Here is a 26781-nt window from a genome sequence, read left to right as displayed (position 1 = left end):
GTAGCAGCTGTGAATTTTCACTTAAGAATTTGTGGGCTTAGAGAAGAGACAATCTTTTGTGATTACTACACACTCAATGGACAACATTCAAAATAACCTATTAATTTTTAAAATTCACAAATGTGAAGTTGTAGACTTTTCTTTTGGTAGTTATAGTAAAGCTGAATTAGTGGCACTAACATTATAAATTCCAAGAACTTTGTAAAGTATTTTAGAAGTTCTAGGTGAGACTGGACCGATCATTACTAAGACTTTAATATTAAGCAAACTGGCTCCAGGGCCAGATGAGGTAGAGTAAGCACACCCCACCCCATCCTTCACACTGTATACATTCTCTATACAGCTACACAACCTCTACCCAGCTATAAAACCTGACAGGATGCAAGGAGCAACTAGGTGAAGACTCTGAAAAATAAAGAGCAGCAAGCAGATTGGGGAAGAACACAAGAATTCATAACACCTCTGAAATGGCAATGAGATTACTAACATTTTTTCTTCTTGTTTCTTTCAACCTAACCGATCTCAATGTAATCTGAGACCCAAAAGTGGTAACTGGGGCACAGACAGAGAGTTCCTTCTCATTTTGCTGGAAGAGTGGAAAGGATTCCCAAGCACTCAGAGAGAGGGCAGAAATGATCATTTTTCTTTTACTGTTTCTCCATTTCTTCACACTCGAGCCCCCAAGAAATCCTGTGCTAGCAGCAGTAGTGGCAGAAATGGGAGCCTGCAGGAGCCAGAAATCAGAGAGAGGAGCACCTTCCTCTCTATTTTATGAAACTATGGTTCCAAGAGAAGATTTCTCTCTCTCTCGCTTGCTCACTCTCTCTCCTCTTGCAACTTGGCCTTGGATGCAGACACAATCACAGTGGTGCACAGCAAGTTTGGGCACTGGGCAACCAAAGCCCCAGCATTCTGGACGGAGAACTGAAATGGAGCACTTCAGAGAAATGGTAAATACTGGGGAGACTGAAGAGAAGAAGTTTGGGATAATAATAACCATGAACTTGTTTATGAATTGCATGGATCTGATTTTAATCAGCATGTTGAATAATTTGAGAGCTGAACAAATAGATCACTGCCCAGATCCCACAGTGGTCACCATGTGGCACATATGTGGAGCAGATCTGAACAGCACCACAAAGGATTTGAACACTGAACTGACACTGAGGCCACAGCCCAAAGAAGGCACATTATAACTTACAACTTGAACCTAAACTGCTCAAACAAAAGTATAAACATTCTCCTTAAAATTCAACAGACTCAAAAGTTCATAACATAATATTGAAAATGTCTAGGACTTAACACAAAATTACCAGACATACCAAGAACCAGGAAAATCTCAACTTGTATGGGAAAAGACAATTAACAGATATTGATGCTCAGATAAGAAAAATGTTAGAATTATTTGATAAAGAATTTAAAGCATAAAAATGCTTTAACAAACAGTTGCAAAGACACTTAAAGCAAATGGAAAAACAGAAAGTCTCTTCAGAGAAAAAGATGATATAAAGAAGAATTAATTAGACTAATGAACTGAAAAGATACAATAAATGAAATTATAAACTCACTGGATAGGCTCATTAGCAGAATGGAGAAAAGTCAGTGAATCTGAAGATAGAACAATAGAAATTATCCAATCTGAACAACAAAGAGACAACAGTCTTAGGAACTTGTGGACAATAACAGAATGTCTATTACTGTCTCTGAGAAAAGAGAAAGAGTACAGTACTAAGAAAATCTGAAGAAATAATGGCTAGAAACTTTTCAAGTCTGGTGAAATACATAAGCCTACAGATTTAAGAAGTTCAGCAAATCCCAAAAGGAAAAAAAAAATCAATGCCTCCAAACATAATTAAACTGCTAAAGACAAAAGACAAAGAAAAAAACCTTGAATGTTACCTACGGTTAAGTAATGATTTGAATGATAGCAGATTTCTTTTCAGAAACCATGGGGCCAGAAGGAAGTGTCACAGCATTTTTAAAGTGTTGAACAAAAAATACTGTGAACCCAGTGAAAATCTGAACAAAAAATACTGTGAACCCAGTGAAAATATCCTTCAGAAATGAAGAGCAAAACAAAACAAAACAAAACATTATCAGATGAAGAAACTAAAAGAATTCACTACCCGCAAATTTGCTCTGAAGTTGGGCAAGTAATATTAGAAAGACAAAGCAACTTGTTTTTGATCACTGGATGATTCTCTTTCCTTCTTTCTCAATTATATTTCAGCCCATCGATAGCAATAATTTATAAATATCTCTGGAACTCAGTAAACACTACTCTGACATGATAAAGAACAGTAAAGTGCATTTATTCCTTAGGTGGAACTTTCAGCCAATAACATACCTATACCCCTTTATTCATATATAGGCATGGAAAGTGAATGGACTTTTTTGGCCTTTTTTTTTCTTTATTTTTGGCTATGTTGGGTCTTTGTTGCTGTGCTCAGTCTTTCTCTAGTTGCGGCGAGCAAGGGCTACTCTTCGTAGCGGTGCACAGGCTTCTCACTGTGGTGGCTCCTCTTGTTGCGGAGCACAGGCTCTAGGCATGTGGGCTTCAGTAGTTATGGCTCGCGGGCTCTAGAGCACAGGCTCAGTAGTTGTGGCACACGGGCTTAGTTGCTCCGTGGCACGTGGGATCTTCCTGGAACAGGGATCGAACCCATGTCCCCTGCATTGGCAGGTGGATTCTTAACCACTGCACCACCAGGGAAGACCCTGGACTTTTTTTAATAATACTCAATTTTGAGTTTCTTATTATAATAACAAAAAAAATTAGAGGAGATTTTTGGAATAATTATCATAGAGAAGGATTTGAATACATTTGGGGGAATATAAGGAAAGTAGTACTTTTGGGGAATGATTTTCTTGTTATTAATCAAAAGCAAAGCAGTGTTATCACAATAGTCAAAACAGCTAGACTCCTCCTTTCTGAACCCCACCAGAGTCCCCCGGTCCCTTCATCTCTCTGAGATTAGAAAATCTAGAGCATCCATCTTTGGAGCTAGGCCTGATTTCCTTGCACAAATATCACTAGTTATAAGGTCTATACATGTACTTGAGTGTCTTCAGCCATGATTTATCAGCTAAAGATAAAAATCATGAGGAAAGAGAGATCTGGATTTACCTTCATAATATTTTAATGTTTTCAGATATCTTCTGAAAGTTGAACTTATACATGTTGGTCCTCTGCTAGACTAACATTTCTAGGGAGTTGAAGTTCCCAAACAAAAACTAAACTTCAGCAATAACAGTCTTTTTGACAAATCCTCCTATCTCTTTGGGTGACTATATTATTTTTTAAAGCATACCCTGCCTGAAAATATGTTATTTTTCTTGATTCATTTACAGTCTGTTTAAGAATTTCTTCTCCATCTGCTTTTATTCCTTGTTTTAGTTTAAAAGGAAGAGCTGCCTAAACTCAGTGGATCAATAAACAGCAGCATACACTAATGTATTCATTAGGATGTTAAAATCTTATTTCCTGTTAGTCAGTATGGCTCACCTGGGCTTTCATGTTGGCTCTAAGGACATATTATAGCTGATCTTTCTCTGGAATGTTTTACTTGTTGCAAATTTTGCATTGAAGAGGGTACAAGAAAGTGACTTGACCATTAACCACAGAAGTTCCACAGCGATCACTCCTGTTCTCATCCATACAGCAAGCATATCAATAGGTAAATATCTCCTTGAATATTAAGGGCTTAATCAAAATCCTATGTTTCAGCACAGACTTCTCAACCAAATGGGGCAACAAGAAATGAACATATGAATAGGTATGAGATTTCACTGCTTTTTAGCAAAACTGAAGAATTGGCTGTCTTACTTTAAAAAGGTTTTATAATGATCAAGACCTTTTGGAGTGATTTAAAACTGTTTACATAATCCTGCTGCTGAGACCTGCTTTTGGCTTTTCTCTCTAAGCAGCATGACAAGGGGGCTGCCTTCTCAATGACGTGTCAGGGAAGGGGACTCAGATAGAAAGGTTGATTTCAGTCCATGCCACTCTGAGCAGGAAGCCAGGAGACGAACTGCTGGTGCTGCTCTGCTCTGCAGCTCCCACTGGTGACAATGTCTTTTTAGCCTTATTCTCAGATCAAGTGGGAAATTACGAACACATTAATGCCCTCCAGTCAAATACTTGCCAAGATAACAGATGGCCGATAACACCAAGCAACCTTGACCTGTGGTCACCCGCCCTGTCAATCAAGCACAGGATCTCTCCTCTGGGGAAAACACTGTCTTCTGTGCAACACAGCATGTTCAAATATCATGGCAGATTTAATAAAACACGTAGTCCATGCAGCAAATATGGGCACAGCACCTTCCCTTGTGTGAACTGGAGTACCGCATGCTACATAAATTCCCTGAAGTCTTCAACTGCTTCCACATCAACACTGGACAGAAAATGGAACACTGCTGAGCCAGAATCAACAGTTATATTCGACATCTGAAATCAAAAATCTCTATTTGGGGTCTGACAGTACACTTGAGTGTCATACACCACACAAGTAAGTGCCCACCTAAATCAGAGGAAATAGCCATTGTCTAGAGATTAAATGTATGTTATTGACCAATGTGCTTGGATGGATCCATTAGGTGTGAAAATCCTACAGATACTTCAGAGCACATTTGCCATTTGGTGGTAAAGGAGAGAATGTTCTTACCAATGCTGAAACTCCACAAGCACAAATGCCTACATAAAGAGAATATCTAAATAGATGCATGGATGCTGACATTGAGAGCCCAGCCATAAAGATCTATCAAGAGGTCATTAGAAAATGGATAACTAATAAGAACCTGCTGTATAAAAAAATAAATAAAATTCAAAAATTCAAAAAAAAACAAAAAAAAAGGTCATGAGAGATCTGGTGCAGCTGTTTCTGCAACAAAGAGACATTCTTGCTATATACATACAAGGTGTGTAGCTGGGGATTTGGTAGCCTAAGAAATAGTATCACAAAGATTCGCTGACTTAGAAGCAAGAGGTCAGGCTCCAGTGCCCACTCTGGGCCCTACTCCTAACTGACGACGTTGTGGGAAGTAATTTAGAACAATGAGCGAGAACTTGGGCTCCAGATATAAGATGAGCCTGGGCTTGATCCCTAACACTTACTACCTCCATGGCCTTGGGCATATTACATAAACTCTCTGCCTCAGCTTCTTCATCAGTCAAATGAGGATAGTAATACTTTTTCCAAGGTATTATTGTAATCATTAAACGTAATAAAGTATGTTAAGCCTTAGCACGATGCCTGGTACAGACGAGGACTCATTAAATGTTAGTTATTATTAATAAATGTTCATCATTACTATTAATAGTTTAGTAAATGTTGGGAGAATAACTTATGCATTCTGAGCCTATCTTCTCATCTGTGGAAAGAGAAATTGGAATAGATTATTATGATAAAATGCTTCCAGTTCTAACATCCCATAGATGTGTAACTCCAATTTATTGCTGGTGAATACAGATGTCTCCTACAGATATATGATAGGATACTAATGCATTTTGGAGCATAAAATTGTTTAAGCAGACATTTTATTTCCTAAAAGATCCAAGGCATGACCTCATTAAACCTTTACCACAACTCTGTGCGTCAGTAAGAGATGAGGAAACTGAGGCTCACACAGGTTAGGGGGCTGCCCGTGGTCACAGAGCTTCGAGGACTAAAAACCTGGGTATGGCAGCAACAGGGCAGAGAAAGGAGAGTGAGGGCACAAGGTGGGAGGTGAGCTTGTCAGAGCGTCTGGAGGACCAGGCAGCCACGACAGTGTGCTACGCGGGCCCGCAAGACGCCAGCGCTCCTTGTGAGATGACTGAAACCCAGGCTCGGCAGCCAAAGGGAAGGAGAGGAGAAGGGATGTCGGGTTAATTTATTTAACATAAATAATGTATTCCTTAATTATCTGCCACATGATTAAGTAATTCTGATGTAAATAATTGAAATCAACGGAAGGGGAGGACATCAAGCGTGGGGAGCTCTGTTTTTAAAAATATACTTGGAAGGTAGAGGACAATGTGGATTTCAAAGGAAGACTTCCTTAGACCATTTACGCATGGACACTGGGAGTGCCACCATGTGCCAGGCATTGTGTAAGACTCTGGGAATATAACAAGCTGAGTTCTCAACTTAGAGCAGTACACAATCTCATGAGGAAGCCGACTATGTAACCGAAAAACAGTATTTTACACTGTTATCAGTCCTATGGCGGAACTGAGGAGAGAACAACCAATTGTCAGGAAGGTTAACTAAGGATGGACTCTAGTTGGAGCTTAAAATAGAACAAATAGGAGAAGAGTTAGATGCCTGGGAGAAAGGGTGGGAGGGAGGCTTGCCACAGTTGCTTTGGAGGCAGATACTATTACTAATTCAAGAGAGAGAGAGAGAGAGAAGGAGAGAGAATGATAACCTGCTGTGAAATAATTTAATTTGACCTATTCTTTACTGTTGTGAAAGTAACAAGTATACTGTTCTCAGTAATTTTTAGCACAACCTTTTAAGGAATGGTAACTCATAGATGCAGCCCACCGAGAAAAGGCAAAGCTCAATTTGAGAAGGTAGGAGTGTGATGTTGGGAGAGCTTGTCTTTGGAGTCAAACTTCCTGTGTTTGAGTCCTGTCTCCACCTCTCAGGAACTGGGAGACATCAGGCAGTTCACTTTTACCTCACTAAGCTCCAGCTTCTTCATCTATAAAAGGAAGATAACGGTAATACTACTAATGATGTCTCCTCTGTAAAGTTTAAATGAAATAATGCATATACTGAGGATAACACAGAGACTGAGAAATAGCAGGTGATCTACAATGTTTAACTGTTGTTATTAGCAGCATTAATATTGATTACTATTTCTAGAGGGGCTTAGAAACCTCAGAACCTCTGGGAGCCTGAGAAAAACTGACAACCTTTCCGAGACTGAAGAAATAATCTTTCAATGTTGAGAGAAATCCACATATGTATAATACCGTAGACATAAGGTATAGTATTACTTATAAAATTTACGGAATTTAAATTTTGGTTTAAATTTTAAAAGTATAGAACTTCCTACTATTGAGAACAAAGACTTGACTGGCTTTTCTACTTACTAGCTCTGTTATTTTGAATAAGTCATTTACCAAAGATACAACTTCTTCTCATCTGAAAAAATGGGCTCTCATGTCCCTAACTCAGGAAAGGAATACCCAGAGATGGAATTGGAAAAAAAAATGATAATAAAAAATAACAACAGTGAGTTTCAGGGTATGGCATTATATATCAAAATCAAAGCAACAGCTCCTGCCCTAATGTCCTTCACAAAAAACTGAACACTTCTTTCCACTAAGCCCCTTTGCAACTACTTTTATGAATTATCCTATTTCTATAAAATGCTTGGATGACTGAGGGTTTTTTCCTTCTCATCTGGGCCTCCTCATCTTCTGGAGCCTCAGTCTGTGGCTAAAGTCTCTCGTTGTTCTTGACACACAAAGTCCTACCTATGGGTGTAAGGCGTCCAGAACACTGACTAGTCTTCTTGCTTCCCCTTTTGCTGCTTCGCTGGAATAACCAACCTGGACTACTGGCTTGTAAAATTCACCACGTTCTTCCTCCTCACATGCATCCTGAATCTCAAATTTAACGAGTTAAGTAGAATACTGGCGGTTGCCTTAAGGATGAAGATCTGTTGAAAGGACAGAATTCAGCCCCTAGAAAATGATGAATGTTAGGACCATTGAGCTTCCCGAATGAAACTCAACAGTAAAATAGAAAATTGTAAAATATGCAATCTAGCAGTTGGTGTGTCTCATGCCCCATTTGTCATGAATAACAGTTAGGGTTTGGTTATAAGTAACAGAAACTAAGTCTGGCTAACTTAAGCTAATTTAAAAAGAAAAATCTAAATACAAGAAAAACTGAGCAATCAAACCTCTGAAAAGACAGTAATGGGGCAAGTCTGAGTGTCAAAATTCAGGAAGCAAAGGAGAATCTCTTCATGGTTCTATGGCTGAGATGGAGCCCTGCCAACCCTTTCCTGCCTGTATATCATTCATGAAAGATTCAGATGCCCAAAGGAGAGTCTGGCTGGCCTGCTGGGGTCAGGTGTCTACCCTCTGGCCAGAGGAAAACAAGACACCTTGAATGAATACCACACAAAGACTATACATGTTGGGCAAAGTACAGTTTTTCAAAGGAAAAATGAAATGCTGTTTCTAAAAGAAGGGGGAATGGATGCTGGGCAGGCAAAAACAACAGATGTCCACTGCAGCAGGTCTATTTGGTGTATATTTGATGAGCCAAAAGACCAGAAACTATGCAAAGACACATGCATCTCTCTCTCTCTCTCTCTCTCTCTCTCTCTCTCTCTCTCTCTCACACACACACACACACACACACAGACAATTCTGTGTTAATTCCTAGAGAAAGCCCACCTCATTTGATTGACTTCATTCCCCTTTGATTCACTTCTTGCTTTTCAAAAAAAATGTCTTCTCTCCAATCTCACTCCTTCTGCCCAGTTTCCCACATAACATATTTGCTACAGCTAGGGTATTTCCAAAACATAGTCAGCTAAGTACACAATCCTACCCCATTCCTGTTATTGAATAAATATCAAATGGTGCCAAAGACAGAAGTATTATGCACATTTTTGATAAAAATTGTTCCAAATTACCTTGCATTATTTTTAGTCAGGGAAAAAAATGGAAGTATTTTTGTTAAGCAATGATCTACTCTTATTGTCATATTCCGCCCTGAAGACACATCATATATCTTTCCTCTAATGAAGTGTTTTCTAGAAAGTAGAATATAGTCCTCTGTTTCCAATCTTTAGATGTCACGGATTGCTATGGTAACCCTGGGTTTCTTGATTTATAAATTTCTTCCTTTGTAAAAGAAATAATTTCAGTTTAATTTACTAATGGATTTTAACTCAATCTATAATAACAAATAAATCCAACCATACCCCTTTTTTTATTAAAAATCTGTAATTGGAATTTTGAAAATGAAGAGGTTGTTTCTCAAAGATCCTGAAAGGTAATATACAGTAGGAAAAACAAGAAAATGTGAATAAAGCAACACATCAAAGCCAAAATACTGTAGCAACTTCAACAGCAATTTCTTTTAAAAGCATTTATTCTTAGAAGATCAAAAGATAAGCTTGGAACAGTAATCAGTCTACCAAAAAAAAAAAAAAATCACAAAATGAAACTCCCAAATTCATGAATCACTGTGCTCAAGAATGCATGTATTTATTTATTCTTTGTTTCGAAAAATCCTAGAATGTAGATTCAAATGGACAAATCCAAATGGTATTTTGACACATAACATCAGGGCTAAATGTGTCCTAGTCTACTTCAGTTCCTGCTTTACTTATACTGGATTCAATGTAGGAACTAAAAAACTACTGAAAATTGTAACTTGAAACAAAGTGAAAAGTCCTAACAAATCTAGCTGTCTGTCATCTGGCTCTGTGTTTATCCCATTTGTAAAATCAACAGGGAAGTTTAATGAAAAGAGAATGGGCCAAGAATCAGAAGACTTCAACTTCTATTGTAAACTCTACCATCTTTGTGCTGTGTGTCCTTAGGCAAGTCATGGAAACACTCTTTTGAGTCGTGTCTTTTAAGACCCTGCCCAGCCTATATCAGATGGTATTGTGATGCTGTAAGGATTAAATGAGATAAGGGTACCAAAGGCTTTGAAGTTTACAGAGTGACTCAAGTGTAGGGTATTGTACTGAACAGGGCTAAATCATGACATCAGCTTCCTAAGCAGGAGCACAGTAATATTCTGGAACTCTGCTCCCTCACAGAAGAGCTTTGTACATCTCATGACTTTTCCACATGGTCCCAGGAAGGACAAGAAAGGCCAGAGGGTGGCAGTTCTCTAATTGAAGCACAACATAAGAACTTTGTAAGAGTAAATGTTGTCAAAATAAAGCATGGGCTACCTAGGGAGGTGGTGAGGAGCCTTCCAGAGATTGCATGATTTACTTTCTAAGGTTCATTTCATAAGTATCTATTTCCTTGTATCTGCCTCAGATTGAACAAAAATAGGTGTCATTTCTGTTCTCCAAAGAATAATTAAGCCTCTGTTTTGTGTAGTTACCCAGTTCTTAGAAGAAAAGTCTTCCTCCTTCCCAAACTTTCGGCATCCTCAAATGTTAATATGTGAAGTACACCCCTTTTGATTATGTCTGTTAAAATTTAAGCACCCCTCATATATACCTTAGTTTATAGCATTGTCTAAGCCAAACATTCGTAAATTTATAGTTCTTCCTAGGGTGATCCTACCTGTAGATCTGAATGAATAGTGAGCGCCTTGCACAACCCCATCTTTGCTCAGGGGGAAACAGTAAAGAGGAGGAAAAGGAACATGGGTCTTGGAATTAGAAGGCCTCAGTGGGAGTCTAGGTTGGGCCACTTGTCAGTTGTTGGATTTGACTGGAAGTTTCCAGACTCGGAGAACAAAACTACTGCTACTACTCTCTCAAGGTCATAGGTCTGTGCTCTGGGAGCATTTGCTGAATAAGCTAGCCCATGCTTGACTCTGAGTGAAGAATAACTCATGACTTTAGCATGGCCTACTTTTTGCTTCTTTATCTTCTATAAAAAAAGTATCTCATTTTTTCTGATTTTAAAATAACATGTGTCTGCCATGGAAAATTTGGAAAATATGGAAGTACAAAGAAAAAAGTAAAACTCTCTCTTATTCATTCCCCACGTATAATCACTGCCAACGTTTTGTGGTATTTCTTTCTAGTGGGTATATATACATGTTTATGTATGGTACAATACATGCTGTGTGTATTATTTTTTTTCTCATAACATGATATTACACATGTTTTCCATGTTTGTTACTATTCTTAGAAAACATGAGTTTATAGCTCCTTAAAATGCCATAATATGCCTTTGCCAAGTGTGCTTTTGCCTGCCCTGAATTTCACTTTCTTAAAAAAATTATTTTGGAAGTGAAATCTCAGTTTAAAAAAATCAGCAAAACAGAAGTTTAAAGTAAAAATACTGAAGATTCTATTTACTCCCCATTGTCCTGCAAGATATATTCTATAGCACGTTCACTGTATGCTTGCAGAAGTTTTTCTGTACATTCACAAAAATAATTTCTATATTCTCACTACTCAAGATCTGTAACATCAGCATTCTCTTGGAGCTTATTGGAAGCAGAGAATCTCAGATCCCATCCCAGACCCACTAAACCAACTCTGCATTTTAACAAGATCTCAAGTAATTTGTACACATATTAAAGTTTGAGAAGCTGGTCTGCATCAGAGAACTTTGGAGCCAAATCCAGGCTGCTGCCTCTTTTGTATGGCATGCCAAATACGAGTACTTTTTATATTTTCAAATGGTTGAAAACAAATCAAAAGAAGATCGTTATTTTGTGACATAAGAAAATTATATAAAATTCAAAGTTCAGTGTCCATAAAGTTTAATTGAACACAGCCATGCCTGTTTGTTAATGTATTGTCTGTGGCTGCTTTGGTGCTGCAGTGACAGAGTTGAGCAATTGTGACAGAGATGTTATGGCCTACAGAGCCTAAAACATTTATTTTCTGTCCTTTACAAAAAAAGTTTGCAACCCTGCTTTATCTGGCAGAGTACCTAGGACGGTGAGCATGTAACTCAATTTCTTTATATATATGCATATGATTAAACTAACTAAAAGCAAACGACCAAATATTTCAGAAACTGTATGTATATTACATTTCATAACCATTTGGTGATATTTATCATATTTAATATTTGCCTATTTGCTTATTTTCTCTCTCTTCACACTAGAAACAAGTTTCAAGAGACCACCTTGTTTACTGAAGACACACATTACAGACACTCAATAAATATTTGCTGAATTTTTCACGTTCACAATAATATCATGAGGTAGGTATGATTGTTATTCATATCTATACATAAAATAAAAATAGGAAATTATCTGCCCAGGATCACAGGCAAATTAAGTGACAAAGAGGGCAAATATTTTCTGCTAGAAATGTGTTTTCTGCTCTGCTTTTTCTTTGAAGAACTTTAACGGAAAAGTTAGAGAAGAAATGGCAGTGACCATTCCTTTATGTGCATTAAAAAATAAAGACTGTATTTGGTTGGAACATTAAAGATACGGTTTAGAGAAGTTCTAAAACCTGCTATATTTACATAGCCATTGGCCACCAGAGCTCGGATTTCAAAGCACTCGGTATAATAACTTCAGACCCCACCCTCTGGCTACTAGACTCCGAAAATTGAATGATATGAGCCAGATTGCAGAGGGCCATTTAATTGTTTATTGTGAAAATATGAAATTGGCTCAAAGATCTTTGATCTCAGAAATAAACTGCTAGTTGGCATCAGCTGCTTAGTCAAGCACTTTAGTGATAAATTCAGGAAAGACTCTTGAGTTATAGAAAGAAACCTTGGGAGAGGCAGGAACACAGGTAAACCATGAGGAACTGGTGAAACTCTATCCAAAAGCAGCAAAGAGGAGGGTACCAACCTTGGCTGATCTAACCTAGGACGGCAAGATAGAGCATAAAGGAAGAACAATTAGTAAGATAAAGAGTAGGGCTTCCCTGGTGGCGCAGTGGTTGAGAATCTGCCTGCCAATGCAGGGGACACGGGTTCGAGCCCTGGTCTGGGAAGATCCCACATGCCGCGGAGCAACTAGGCCCGTGAGCCACAACTACTGAGCCTGCGCGTCTGGAGCCTGTGCTCCGCAACAAGAGAGGCCACGATAGTGAGAGGCCCACGCACCGCGATGAAGAGTGGCCCCCACTCGCCGCAACTAGAGAAAGCCCTCACGCAGAAACGAAGACCCAACACAGCCAAAAATAAATATAAAAATAAATAAATAAAAGATTACTATTAATTAAAGGAAAAAAAAAAAGAGTAAAGGGAAATAGGTAACTAAGAGAAAGGAAACTGGCGCTCCCTGTGCAAGAGCATGAGGGGTTTAGAGGGATTGGGTTTTTAGGTCTATGAATTTTTCTCTCATCTCTAACTGATGCCAACATCTCAAGTTGTTGCAAACAAGCAGAGAATTCCCACACCCAGATACTGATTTAATTATGAAAACAAGACTCTAGCAAGGAATCCTGCCATTTGCTTGCGGGTAGCCCTGTGAGTGAACTCACTTGTTGGAATTTGGCTGCTTTTAAGAATTTATTAATCCAACATTTTGATTTGCACGTTGTTTCAAATTTGCAAGGTACTAACATCAGCATTTCGATGGCCGGGCCTGAGAAAACTATGTTTGTCTTAGGACAAAACAGGTGATAAGGATGACGTTGCTGCTAAAATACCTGGGCTTATGATGGGTTGGGGGCTTCGGGACCCAAGAGTCTTGTTTAGCTTGGCGGAGGGCATTTTCTCTAAGGTACAATGGCAGGAGGAGACCAAAGTATCTTAGAGCTAACTCTCTTTGCTGCTCAAGTAATTACTCTGCATGTGCATTTTACCCGTGTGCGTTAAAATATGGTATGGTATTTCAAAATATGTTTTTATCACACAATAGCCCTGAACTTATCATTTTAATGTGTTGAACTTTCATTAAACAGTTTTATTCACTAAAGATGAAACTTTCAGAAAGAATGAAAATAGGTTTTTTGCTTATCTAAAAATAATTAGTTATTCCCAAAACCAAAAGGACAATTGTTAATTTACTAGGGAATTTCCTTACAAGTCAGTTCCACACCACGATCTTCACATCTCTTTTATAACCAAGCTCTTACAAATCATGGCAGAAGATTCCTTTTTTCTCCAAAAATGTCCCCTTTTTCTTTGTATTCTTAGAATCAGCTAGTCAGTTATGGTCAGAGCATGGCATTTTATCATCATTGATCTATGCATTGCCCTTTTTTGCTTTTATTCCCCTTGTTTGTTTTATTTCATTTTATCTGCATTTTCCTACACCTCCCCACCCTCAAAAGGCAACCATTCTCATGTGTTTGTGTATCATTTGTTTGGTATAGGGTTGACAGATAAAACACAGGACCCCCAGTTAGATATGAATTTCTGATAAACTACAAATAACTTTTTAGTATGAGTAAGTCTCAAACATTGTATGGGACATACTTATACTAAATATCTGGCCCACACTTATACTAAAAAAAAATTCATATTTTATCTGAAATTCAAATTTAACTCGGTATCCTGCATTTTAATTTGCTAAGTCAGGTAATCATCGCTTGGTGCAATCTGTACAATGTTTCTTATTTTGCTGTATGTATCTTTAGTATATTTTAACAATAAACGGATAATTCTCTGTCGCTCTCATTTTTATACTCATTACACTATTTTTACAATCCACCTATCTTTTTTTTTTTTTTTTTTTTTTAAGAGTAGCTTTTTTTTTTTTTTTTTTTAATTTTATAGCTACTTTATTTATTTATTTATTTATTTTTGGCTGTGTTGGGTCTTCGGTTCGTGCGAGGGCTTTCTCTAGTTGCGGCAAGTGGGGGCCACTCTTCATCGCGGTGTGGGGACCGCTCTTCATCGCGGTGCGCGGGCCTTTCACTATTGCGGCCCCTCCCGTTGCGGGACACAGGCTCCAGACGCGCAGGCTCAGTAGTTGTGGCTCACGGGCCCAGCTGCTCCGTGGCATGTGGGATCTTCCCAGACCAGGGCTCGAACCCGTGTCCCCTGCATTAGCAGGCAGATTCTCAACCACTGCGCCACCAGGGAAGCCCTACAATCCACCTATCTTATCTGCCTTTGGGTCATCCAGTTTTACTTCTGTTTCTATGAGGGCTTCCTTGTACTTCATGGGATATATCTGCCACTGGGGACCTATCTAGTACCCCACTGCTAGATACTCAGGTTGGGATAGACCCTAATTTCCAATCACCATGAGCAATATTATGATTAACATGCTCCTAGATGCCCTTTATCATCTGTGTGAGAAAATCTTTAGACTCTAAACTCAGGGTCACAACTGCTTGATCATGTGTCTGTGTGCGTGTGTTCCATGTGTGTGTGTATATATATATAAAACATAAATATATATTTATGTATATATGTTTAGTATGCATACTGTGTATATATACTCCTACACACTGCATTTGAATAAGACCCACCAAGTGATTTTCAGAGCAGTGGCAATAATCTCCAATCCTACCACCATTTGGTGTTTTCCTATATTTTAATTTTTTGAGTATTTACTAGGTATAAAGTAATAGCTCATGTTTGCCTTAGTTTAATTACTAATAAATTTCAGAAACTTTTGATATACTTGTGATCCTCTGGAGATTCCTCTTATAGAGATCGCCTGTTCTTATCCTTTGCCATATTTTTTTAGAGTTGTATTCTTTTTGTTGACTTGTAGGAGTTCTTTGTGAATTCTAGATATTAATCCTCTGTCCTTCTCTCACTCTTGAGGCAGTCTTAGCAAAAGTCTGAAAATCTTTTCAAGGAACCGACTTTTGTTTTTTACTAATCTTTAACGTGTTAGATGCATAGGTGTGATATCATCTTGCTCTAATGTTCTTTCTATAAGTAGTCAACCTCCTTTTTTGACCCTTACAATATTCTTGTAGAGGTTAGATTGCTGAATGGTTACTCCCCGACAGTACACCAGTGCTCAGGATGAATTCTACAATATTATCTTGCACATGTTAAGGAAAAGGGGCATCTTATGAAGACAAGAGTCAAAAGAGAAAAAGGAGAGAAGATCCCCGCATCTTCCCAACATCCCACGGAGAGGTGGAATAGGACCATGGACCCATAGCATGAGTCTATTTTTCAAGGGTCAGAACTGAAACCCTTTTTGAGCTCTTTTATAGAGAAAATTTATCAATGAAAAATCCTGTGGGTGCTAGGTATTTTGAATACAGATAATGGCTTTTTATAGGAGTTGTCTGTAATTATCTCTCTTCCAGTTGCAGGGGAAGGGCCACTAATCTCATGGCAAATTGAGTTCTACCTTCCTGATAGAAAAGAGAAATGTGAGACTGAATCCAGCTTGTTCCTTTTTTCAGGTAACCCAGAGCAAAATCCTGAACAAATATGTTCATTATACCACATTTTTCCCCTTCAAATTATATTTTGTCAGATATTAAGAGTACTATTCCATTTTAGTTTTCACACTCATATTTGCCTGGTCTGTAAGTTTCTTTTATTTTTAACATTTTTGAAATTTTTTTGTGTTAAATATCTCTTTTTAAAAGAGAATTTTGTTAGATCATTTTTGTTATGTTTAAAAATACAGTCTAAGGTTGTCTGGTGTTTCTCTATTATAAATATTTTAATTATTTTTATAGTAGAACATTTCTGCTGTTCCATTTGATATATTTCATTTTCTGCACTTTTCTCCTTCACCTTTTCCTTTCTTACTTTCCTCTGTATAAACAAGTTTTGTTCTTCATATTTGAAACTATATGTTACACATGTGTACTCAAGTTTTTGCCTTTAATATAAGACCAAGGTTATGTCTATTCACTCATTAATTTCTTAAACTTATCAATATATATATCTCCTCCTGTATTGTCTGTATTTGCATTCTGGATTGCTCTGAATTGTTAAGAATACATTTCTCTCTCTTTCTCTCTCTCCCTCTTTTTAAGAAAACCTAAGCATAACCAAGTTATTTGATTTCCCCTACCTCCTATATCACTTAAAAAATCCCCCTGGAATTGTTTTCTTCTTCTATATACAGAAAATGATAAAGACTTCACCAAAAAACTGTTTGAACTAATAAATTCAGTAAAGTTGCAGGGTACAAATCAATATGCAAAAATCTGTTGTGTTTCTATACACTAAAAACGAACTATCAGAAAGAGAAATTAGGAAAATAATCCCATTTACAATTGCATCAAAAAGAATAAAATACCTAGGAATAAATTTAACCAAGGAGGTGAAAGACCTGTACACTGAAATCTATAAGACACTGTTGAAAGAAATTGAAGAAGACACACATAAATGGAAAGATATTCCATGCTCATGGGCTGGAAGAATTAATATTGTTAAAATGTCCATACTATCCAAAGGAACCTACAGATTCAATGCAGCTCTATCAAAATTCCAATGGCATTTTTGGAATGAAAACAGAAATAGAACAAACAATCCTAAAATTTGTATGGAACCACAAAAGACCCCAAATAGCCAAAGCAACCTTGAAAAAGAAGAACAGAGCTAGAGACATACTACTTCCCAATTTCAAACTATACTACAAAGTTACAGTAATCAAAACAGTATGGTATGGGCATTAGAAAAGAAAAAAAACAGACACATGGATCAATGGAACAAAGTAGATATCCCAGAAATAAACCCAAGCATATTTGGTCAATTAATCCATGACAAAGGGGCTAAGAATAGACCATGGGGGAAGAAGAGTCTCTTCAATAAATGGTGTTGGGAAAACTGGACAGCCACATGCAAAAGAAGGAAACTGGACCATTATCTTACACCATACACAAAAATTAACACAAAATGAATTAAAGGCTTGAATGTAAAACCTGATGCTATAAAATTCCTAGAACAAAACATAGGCAGTAAGCTCTTGACATGGGTCTTGGCAATGATTTTTAGAATTTGACACCAAAAGCAAAGGCAACAAAAGCAAAAATAAACAAGTGAGACTACATCAAACTAAAAAGCTTCTGCACAGCAAAGGAAACCATCAACAGAATAAAAAGGCAACCTACTAAATGGGAGAAAATATTTACAAATCATATATGTGATAAGGGGTTAATATACAAAATACATAAAGAACACATACAACTCAATTTCAAAACAAAATCTGATTAAAAAATGGGCAGAAGATCTAAATAGACAGTTTTGCAAAGAAGACATACAGATAGCCAACAGTTACATGAAAAGATGCTCAACATCACTAATCATTAGGGAAATGGAAATCAAAACCAAAATGAGATATCACCTCACATCTGTCAAAACGGCTATTATTAAAGACAAGAAATAACAATTGTTGGCAAGAATGTGAAGCAAAGAGAACCCTTGTGTATTGTTGGTGGGAATGTAAATTGGTGCAACCACCATGGGAAACAGTATGGAGGTTCCTCAAAGAATTAAAAATAGAACTACCATATGATCCAGCAGTTCCACTTCTGGGTATTTACTCGAAGAAAACAAAAACAGTAACTCAAAAAAAAGTACGCACCCCCATGTTCATTGCAGCATATTCACAACAGCCAAGATGTGGAAGCAACCTGTAAGTGCCCACTGAGGGGTGAATAGATAAAGAAAAGGTGATATACACAAACACACATACACAATGGAATGTTGCCATTTGTGACAACATGGATGGATGTACAGGGCATTATCCTAAGTGAAGTAAGTCAGACAGAGAAAGACAAATACTGTGTGAATCTAAAAAAACACAAAAACAAAATACAAAAAAACCCCAAGCTCACAGATTTAGAGAACAGATTGCTGGTTGCCAGAGGAAGGGGTGGAGGGGGCCGGGGGAGGGTTTGAAAGGGGGTGTGCAAAATGGGTGAAGAGGGTCAAAAGGTACAAACCTCCAGCTGTGAAATAAATAACTCACGGGGATATAATGTGCAGCACAGTGACTATAGTTAATAACATTGTATTGCATATTTAAAAGCTGCCAAGAGAGTAGACCTTAAGAGTTCTTATCTCAAGGGGAAAAAACTTGTAACTATGTACAGTGACAGAGGTTGGCTAGATTTACTGTGGTGAACCTTTCACAATAGATACAAAAATTGAGTCATTGTGTTATACACCTGAAACTAATATAATGTTATATGTCAATTATATCTCAAAAATAAACAAACATATAAATGAATAAATGACAATGTTTGTAGGTGACATGTTCTTTCTCTCTGGAATTTTTTTCTTTTCCCTTAAATTTCACTAAAATACTTAACTGTGACATTCTCTTATCCCTCCTGCACACCTTGTCCTTGTCTCTCCCAATTTGAGCCCCTTTAATATGACATTTTCATCTTTAATTTTAGAAATCTTAATTATTGCTTCAGATATTTCCTTTTTCCAGTTTTCTTTTATTCTCCCTCATTCTGTACTTTCTGTTGCCTACATATTGGTATTTTTATTTTCAACATTTTCATCCACTAAATGTCTTTTTCTATTTTCCATGTTTTTTTTTTCAGCTTTCTTCAAAGTCCATCCATCTGATCTTCTCATAACTCTCTATGTCCTGCTATTTATCCTGACTACTGAGTTCTTTATTTCTATCATTTTTATTCCTGTTTTTCCACTTGGCTCTTTGTATGATTTCTTGTTCTTTCTTCATATTGCAAACACCTTCCTTTACCTTTTAGTAAATTTACCATGCTTATTTTAAGTGTTCTCTGTATGTTTCAATTGTTCTGCCTCAGATGGGTTATGTTGTTCCTCTGTGATCTTTCTTTGCTAGTAGCTGGTTATTTTGCAAGTGTCAGGTTATTTTGCCTGTTAATTCGTGTCATGGGTACCTGATGATCTGTGTGAAATCGACAATAGAAAGGGCTGAAAGACAGGGCTGAAGAACCTCCAGGTGAATATAAGGAGTTAGAAAGAGAAAAGCTCTGGAGCACAGAACTCCAGGAACTATGGAAAGTCTGCTAAGCACTCCCATTTATTTCCAATCCACCAAGCAACTCTTCTGCTCATTGTTTCACCTTTAAACACTTAGGAAGCAGTGGCCCTAACAGGAGGTAGGGCCTCCTAATCTTTTATTGCTGGGTTTAGAGGAACAGAGATGTGAATACGTGAGCATGTCTGGCCACCCTGCCAGTTTTCATTCAGTAAGTCCCCTACATACAAATGAGTTCCATTCTGAGAGCGTGTTCGTAAGTCCAATTTGTTCATAAGTCCAACAGAGTTAGCCTAGGTACCCAACTAACACAATCAGCTATGTAATACTGTACTGTAATAGGTTTATAATACTTCTCACACAAATAATACATAAAAAAACAAAAAATAAACACTTTTAATCTTACAGTACAGCACCTTGAAAAGTACAGTAGTACAGTACAGCAGCTGGCATACAGGGGCTGGCATCAAGTGAACAGGCAAGAAGAGTTATTGACTGGAGGAGGGAGAGGAGGTGGGAGATGGTAGAGCTGAAGGATCATCAGTAATAGGAGACGGAGGGCAAGCTGCAATTTCACTCACACCTGATATTGAAGGAATGTCAATGTAATGTCTTTTACATAGCCTGAACTTAGCCTTGCTCTTGTCTGACACTGGAGGTCTAGAGTATTGTGTATGATTTCCGTTGTAAAAGAGCAGAAGCAAAGCTTAATAGGATCCTACAACCTGTATCCTCACAGCTGCCTCCTTTTCTCCTCTGATCTGTACTTTTCACCATTACCCACCCAAAATTCCCAAACGGCCAAGGCAGACCTCAGACTCCTTGGGGGTTCTGTGGTTTTTCACTTTTCATTCCTCAAATCCAAGCTTTTCTGCAGCTTCTGTAGTTTCCTTAGGGTTGACTTTGGGGGAGGAACCAATATCCCAGGCCAGTTTGTCATCTCAACAAGAACCCATTATTTAGTGTTCTAAGCTGCATTTTGCCTACAACTCAAGTCTATATCATTAACTAACTTCAGTCTGTTCCTATTAAATGTCCTTAATTCACTGTCTCATTTATTCTGCCAACAAATATTACTGAGCATTAAGACATGCTGGCACTCTGATAGGTTCCAGGGACATAAAATGAATTAAAGCATGATACAGACCTTGAAGCATTTAGCTAACCCAGTGTAAAAGGACTTTTTGGGAACACACAATAAAAATCCTTTGAAACTACCACATTAGTTATCTGAATTACAGTGGTGATTAGAATGTATTTTGTCCCAACCCACATAACTCAAAAAGATTAATTTTAATGAGCTATTATTTCATTTTCCAGGCTTTATTTCTCATTGCTTAATTCTTTTAAAATAGCATTTCAGATTATTGAGGGGAGGTTTAGTTCATCTGCTGATTGCTATACCTTCTGGGATCCCTTCTGCTCCCTAAGGCTGTGGCAAAACCCAAATTTACTAATGAACTGCCAAAAAATTCATTTCACAAATTCCTACTCATGTGCCATTACTGTAAAGGCTTTGTAGTTATTACAGTGATGAGTTTACAGCCTGGAAAGTAGGACAATGCTGTTTCAACTAATTCATTGCCTACACTTTACACATTTTAAAGAGGAAAAAAGAGTGTGTGCGTGTGTGTGCGTGTCAGTGCATGTGTGTGAGCAAGAGACAGAAAGAGACAGAGAAAGAGACACAGAGAATTGTATGTGTTTTCTCATTGGCACTGGACTACATTCTGCAACATGATGAAGGACTGATTAAACATTTATTTCATCCTTGCTCTTTGAACTCCCATCAGTCTACGGTAAACCCTGCCCCTTCCACCAGTCATTCATGTATTTGTTCATTCCATGAATGTAAACTTAGCATCCACTCTGTGACAGGCACTCTGAAGGTTCTGAAGATATAGCTAATGTGGTACCTTTGTAATGTATCAACTTAGCTAGGCTGAATGACATTTCCCAGAATTCCCTTTCCTGTATATTTCAGAAGAGACATTTCTTATGGGAGATTTGGAGGGTAGAAGCCAAGCAAGAGCCATTTTGAATTTCACACACATTGTCAATGATCTGCTGGCTCACCTTGTTGATGTGAGTTAGCAACTGGACCTGTAATGCTCCACCTTGCCCTGGATCTTCCTCAAGCTTCTTTGACTCATGGGCCAGGAATATGTTTCCTACATCAAAATGGGCCCTGATGCGTGCAAGACATCCACACCACCATCGTCAGAGGAAACAAGAATTGACACGGGTTTCAGTCCATCCTTGTGGGGTTCCAGCTCATGTTTGTGGGTTCCAGCCTACTCCTGATCTCCCTCAGTTTACATCCATCTTCCATTCTTGCCTGCCTGCTTATGGACTTTGAACTTCAGCTTGAGACATGAAGACAAAGCCTTACAGAGAATGCTTCACCAATTCCCACATGCATAAGGTCAAATCCCAGTAGCAAATCATTTAACATTATATGGATATTTATCTCCTAGTGGTTCTGGTTCTCTGGTTGAACCCTGACTGATATAGCTAGAAATAATATAATTTCTGCCCTAATGGAGTTTAAAATATAGATAGGGAGGAATGTCTTTTCAAAATGTTATATCACAGTTAATTCATTACATTTATGAAAAATCCTGCGAACAATAATTCAGAGTGACAGGAGATCCTTTAAGCCGGGGTCATCTGGAGAGATTCTCAGAAGGATTTTGGAGCTGAGAATGTGTTCTATTCCACCCAGATGCCCTTGGATCCCATTTGATCTCTTTTGTAAATGCCCCCTGGTTTTAGTGTACCTTTGTTTCCAGAAATAGCAACTCTTATTTGGAGGACTGCTCTTGGGCTACTGAAGCCTGCTTTGTCCCCTTAAGGAGAATGAGATGTTTAATCCATGAGACATGGTGGACTCTAAAGTTATTTGCTTCTATGATTCAAGAAAGGATCTCCCTAAACTGTCTTTTATCTGGTGCTTTTTCTTGCTCAGTGACTCTTGTGGACAGAACCAAGACAGATGATGATAAGTCATTTTTTCACTTAGAATTTAACATTCAGAAGCTATTAAACATATATTTAATGCTTTAATGAAGACCTAATTGATTTTAGGAGTGCTTATTCTACTCAATGTTCTGAAAAGTAATCTTATCTTACCTCTTTGAAGACTACACTGCCAACCAAAAAGAAATGGCTTTTCTTCTTTATCTGAGCAAGTGGTACTTAAATCGACACAGTTCTCAATCTAAGTGTTACCATAATCTCTTCACTTCTCACCCCTCACATCACATTAGTTGCTGTCATTTAGAACATACTTCCTTTTCTTCCTCTCCAACCTATTCCCTTTTTCACACCTTTCTTTCAATCCTCTTTACTACTAGCCTCGTTGAGAACCATATCATCTCTTTCTAGCTTGTCCCAGTAGTTTCTTAACTTTTCTCCCTCCAGCCTTGCCACCTTCAATTTATCTTCTTCTCCTTCTCAGCAAGAACTTGCATGCCATCACGACAATATAAGCATCCAGCATCAATATATATCAATTTTAGTAAAACTCGCCTGAAAAATTTCATGTCCCTCTATATATCCACTATATAAAAACCTCAATTTCTTAGCATAAAGACTAGGATTTACTTTGGCTGCTGCTCAGCTGTCCAGCTCTCCCTTCACATTCTCTTCTGTTCTTAGAAACCTGAGCCATTTACTGAACATTCTCTCTTTTTACCTCCTTGCCTTTGCATATGCTGATCTTACTACTCAGAATGTCCTGCCTTTCCTTGTCAAACTTGTATTGTCTCGTTAGTTCACACATTACTATTTTTTTTTGAATTTTATTATTATTATTATTTTAAACAGCAGGTTCTTATTAGTCATCCATTTTATACATATTAGTGTATACATGTCAATCCCAATCTCCCAGTTCATCCCACCACCACCACCCACCCCCCCACCACTTTCCCCCCTTGGAGTCCACACGTTTGTTCTCTACATCTTAGTTCACATATTATTGTGTGAAGCCTCCTCTGATACCCTCGGGCACAGCAAGCTTTGGCTTTCTCTAGGCTTCTGCTATGCTCTATACCTTTAAAATAACACTCATGTCACAGAAGACACTTGTGTGTATACCCTTTTTTCAAACAGACTGTAAATCCTTGAGAGCAAGAAACTGTCTTTAATCTTTAAATTCACCAACAACATATCAGAGATAATCTTTTTTTTTTTGGTGGGGGTCGAGGGGGAGGCAAGGAATAGAGACTTTATTCAGAAAGCCAGCAGAAAGACCGCAGACTGGTGTCCCAAAGAACCATCTTCCAGAGATGATTAAAATATATTTGATGAATGACCAAAACCGCTAATATATACTGCTCTTGAGGAACTCAAAGCACTCTGGAAACAACTTCTGCTCTACTACAGGGTATGTTAACAAATAGGAAATGATCTCTCTACTGTCCCCAGAGACTTAGCTCTGCCCCCGCCAAACTCTCATCACCCACTCAACAAAATAAATTCCCTTCAGTTACCCACACTTTCCTTTCTTTGAATGAAACTGAAGTTACTCACACTTTTACTTTGAGGATCTCACCTGCTCCCACACTAAACATCCCCCAAGCAGTTAATCATGTTAATCCTTTCAACCAAAGAAGAGTTCCGGAAAATACAATTTCCTCTATCTAATTATACTTGCTGTAATACCCTAGTGGCCCTTATAGAGAGATGCTCTGGACAACCGCCCAAGTAGCTGCCCGTGAAGCTAACCCCGGATCTGATAATGTCTTGAATGTTCAATAATAGGCTCCCATCAGAAATACCCTATGGTGTATTCAAGAACTTTGAGGAAATGGGCAAAACTTACACTATTTCTAGTGAGGCCTCTAGTATAACAAATCACACTGAGCAAATTTTTCACTTACATCTGATTCAGCAGCAATAACATTGACTAGGTGGTGGTTAATTGTAACATGGGTGAAGTTATATAGAGAACATGAATTTTCTTTGTCCCTAGGCCAGTGTTTCTTAAGTTTTATTTCAAGTCCTTTCATCTCTTTGGATACCTAGCCACTGTCACGGTCTTCTTATTGCAAAATCTTTTTGCAGAGTTTTCATATTGTAATAAATGTTACTTAGATGTCAACGTCACCTGTACAATGATTTTGCAGTAAGAATTTCAGATGTTAGCATCTTTCTTTTGAGTCTAATAAGAGACCCATTATTATTAAAGAGTCACTTGAACTTACTGGTACATAAAAATGACACCAACTACCTGAAATCTTCCTTGGTGTAGAGATACAATTACTAAAAAAAAAAAAAAAGCGCTAAAGCAATGTTGAGTGTCTTAAATTGCTTCATTTATTTTAGGTTGTGTCTACAAGGGCAAATATAATGGGGCACTGCACAGTTATTTAGAGAACTTGAGCATTATAGATTGGAAAAAATATGATTAATTATTATTATAGTTTCTCTTTTCCTCCAAAAATGAGTTGCTTTGAATGACCCATGTAATTGCATTATCCGTTTACTTCTTTGGTTTTTTAGATAAACAATTTCTTGAGGGTAAAACCCATTTCCACATTTCTTTTGTACAATTTACATATCCAAGCTTGGGACTTTGCATTTTTAGAGGTTCTAGCTGACAAACACACCAAGTCTTATATTATTAGCAAAAACTGAATAGGCAATGCTCTAAGAAATCAAAATATTTCCAAACTGCCACTACTTATCTGAATGTCTCCATTTTAATGTTTTTTTGGGTACTAATTCTCTAAATAGAGAATAGTAGTAAATTTATGAATTAGGATCTTGGCTACAGGTCTAAAATGAACAATATTTACTTACTAGCTTAAGTGTCTGTGTTTTCAGAGCAACTGTCATTACGTAGAAATTTTGAATAAAAGTGGTCCTTCTAATAAGCACAGTTAAATAGCAAGCACATTAATTGTGTGTATGTTTCCTCTAAAGAAAAACTAAAATGAAATGAAGGAGTCTTCAGAACAAAGAAGCAAATAACAGATGTAAAAAGAAGGGTACCATGACTTCATTCTAATTAATGACTTTGACAATCATTACTTGCTGTCGAGGGGCATTAGTCAAGGTTCAGTCTTTTTTTTTTTTTTTTTTTTAAGGATTTTCTTATTTATTTATTTATTTATTTATTTATTTTTGGCTGTGTTGGGTCTTCGGTTCGTGCGAGGGCTTTCTCCAGTTGCGGCAAGCGGGGGCCACTCTTCATCGCGGTGCGGGGACCGCTCTTCATCGCGGTGCGCGGGCCTTTCTCTATCGCGGCCCCTCCCGTCACGGGGCACAGGCTCCAGACGCGCAGGCTCAGCAATTGTGGCTCACGGGCCCAGCTGCTCCGTGGCATGTGGGATCTTCCCAGACCAGGGCTCGAACCCGTGTCCCCTGCATTAGCAGGCAGATTCTCAACCACTGCGCCACCAGGGAAGCCCAAGGTTCAGTCTTTAGCTAGGCATTCAGCACTCAATATCATACAGCCAAAGTGAAGAACTTCTCCATGTCAATTATCTATTACAAACAAACTATCAAGTCACTCTGAAATAGTTAAACAAATCTACACATTGATATTTGGGTATCTTTTTATGCTACATTGAACTGACTTGAGGTTTATGCAGTGTTCACTTCTGTGCAGGTATTTCTGAGACCTTATAATTGAGAAACTCTCAAAGGAGACAAAGATTCTGATGTACTGCAGAAATGCTGGGTATTCCTATCAAAATAGTGAAAAAACAGAGAAGTGTATTTCCAGTGCCCCAAATTAAGGATGTTTTTAAATCTTCCATTTCATTAAACTGCATGGCTGGATAGGAGAGTCTTCCTAAAATATTGTGATTAACACAAAGGAAGCTTAACAGACAATGCTATTATAGGTGAAAGACTGCTAATTGCCATCTTCCCAATAACTTATTGATTTTAATCAAATCTTCCTAGAGCAGCATGCCAGTGGCAAATGGATAACTAGATAGAGGAAAAACACAATAGAAGGAGTAATATGGAAGAAATTATTCATGTTTGATTTGTATAAAATTGAACAAATATTCTTGATCAGCATTTATACAAATATAGATTCGTCGGGAAGGTGCTATCTAAATTGCTTCTCTCACAGTGTATTGAAAATTACCATAACTGTTAGCATTTTTAATTATTTTGATCTGCTGAAAATAGATTAAACTGAATGGGAAATTGGCTTATTAAGGCTTATATATTTGAGTTAACATGAAATGTTCTCAGCCACTGTGGCTTGAGAATCTTTTAGTCTAAAAGACATTCTCTGTCTCCAGTTGACAACAGGGGGAGGGGCGCT

This window comes from Balaenoptera acutorostrata, chromosome 2 (genome assembly GCF_949987535.1).
Source record: "Balaenoptera acutorostrata chromosome 2, mBalAcu1.1, whole genome shotgun sequence".
Taxonomy (NCBI): domain Eukaryota; kingdom Metazoa; phylum Chordata; class Mammalia; order Artiodactyla; family Balaenopteridae; genus Balaenoptera; species Balaenoptera acutorostrata.
The sequence above is the reverse complement of the archived record's forward strand: the minus strand, read 5'-3'. Positions refer to the sequence as shown.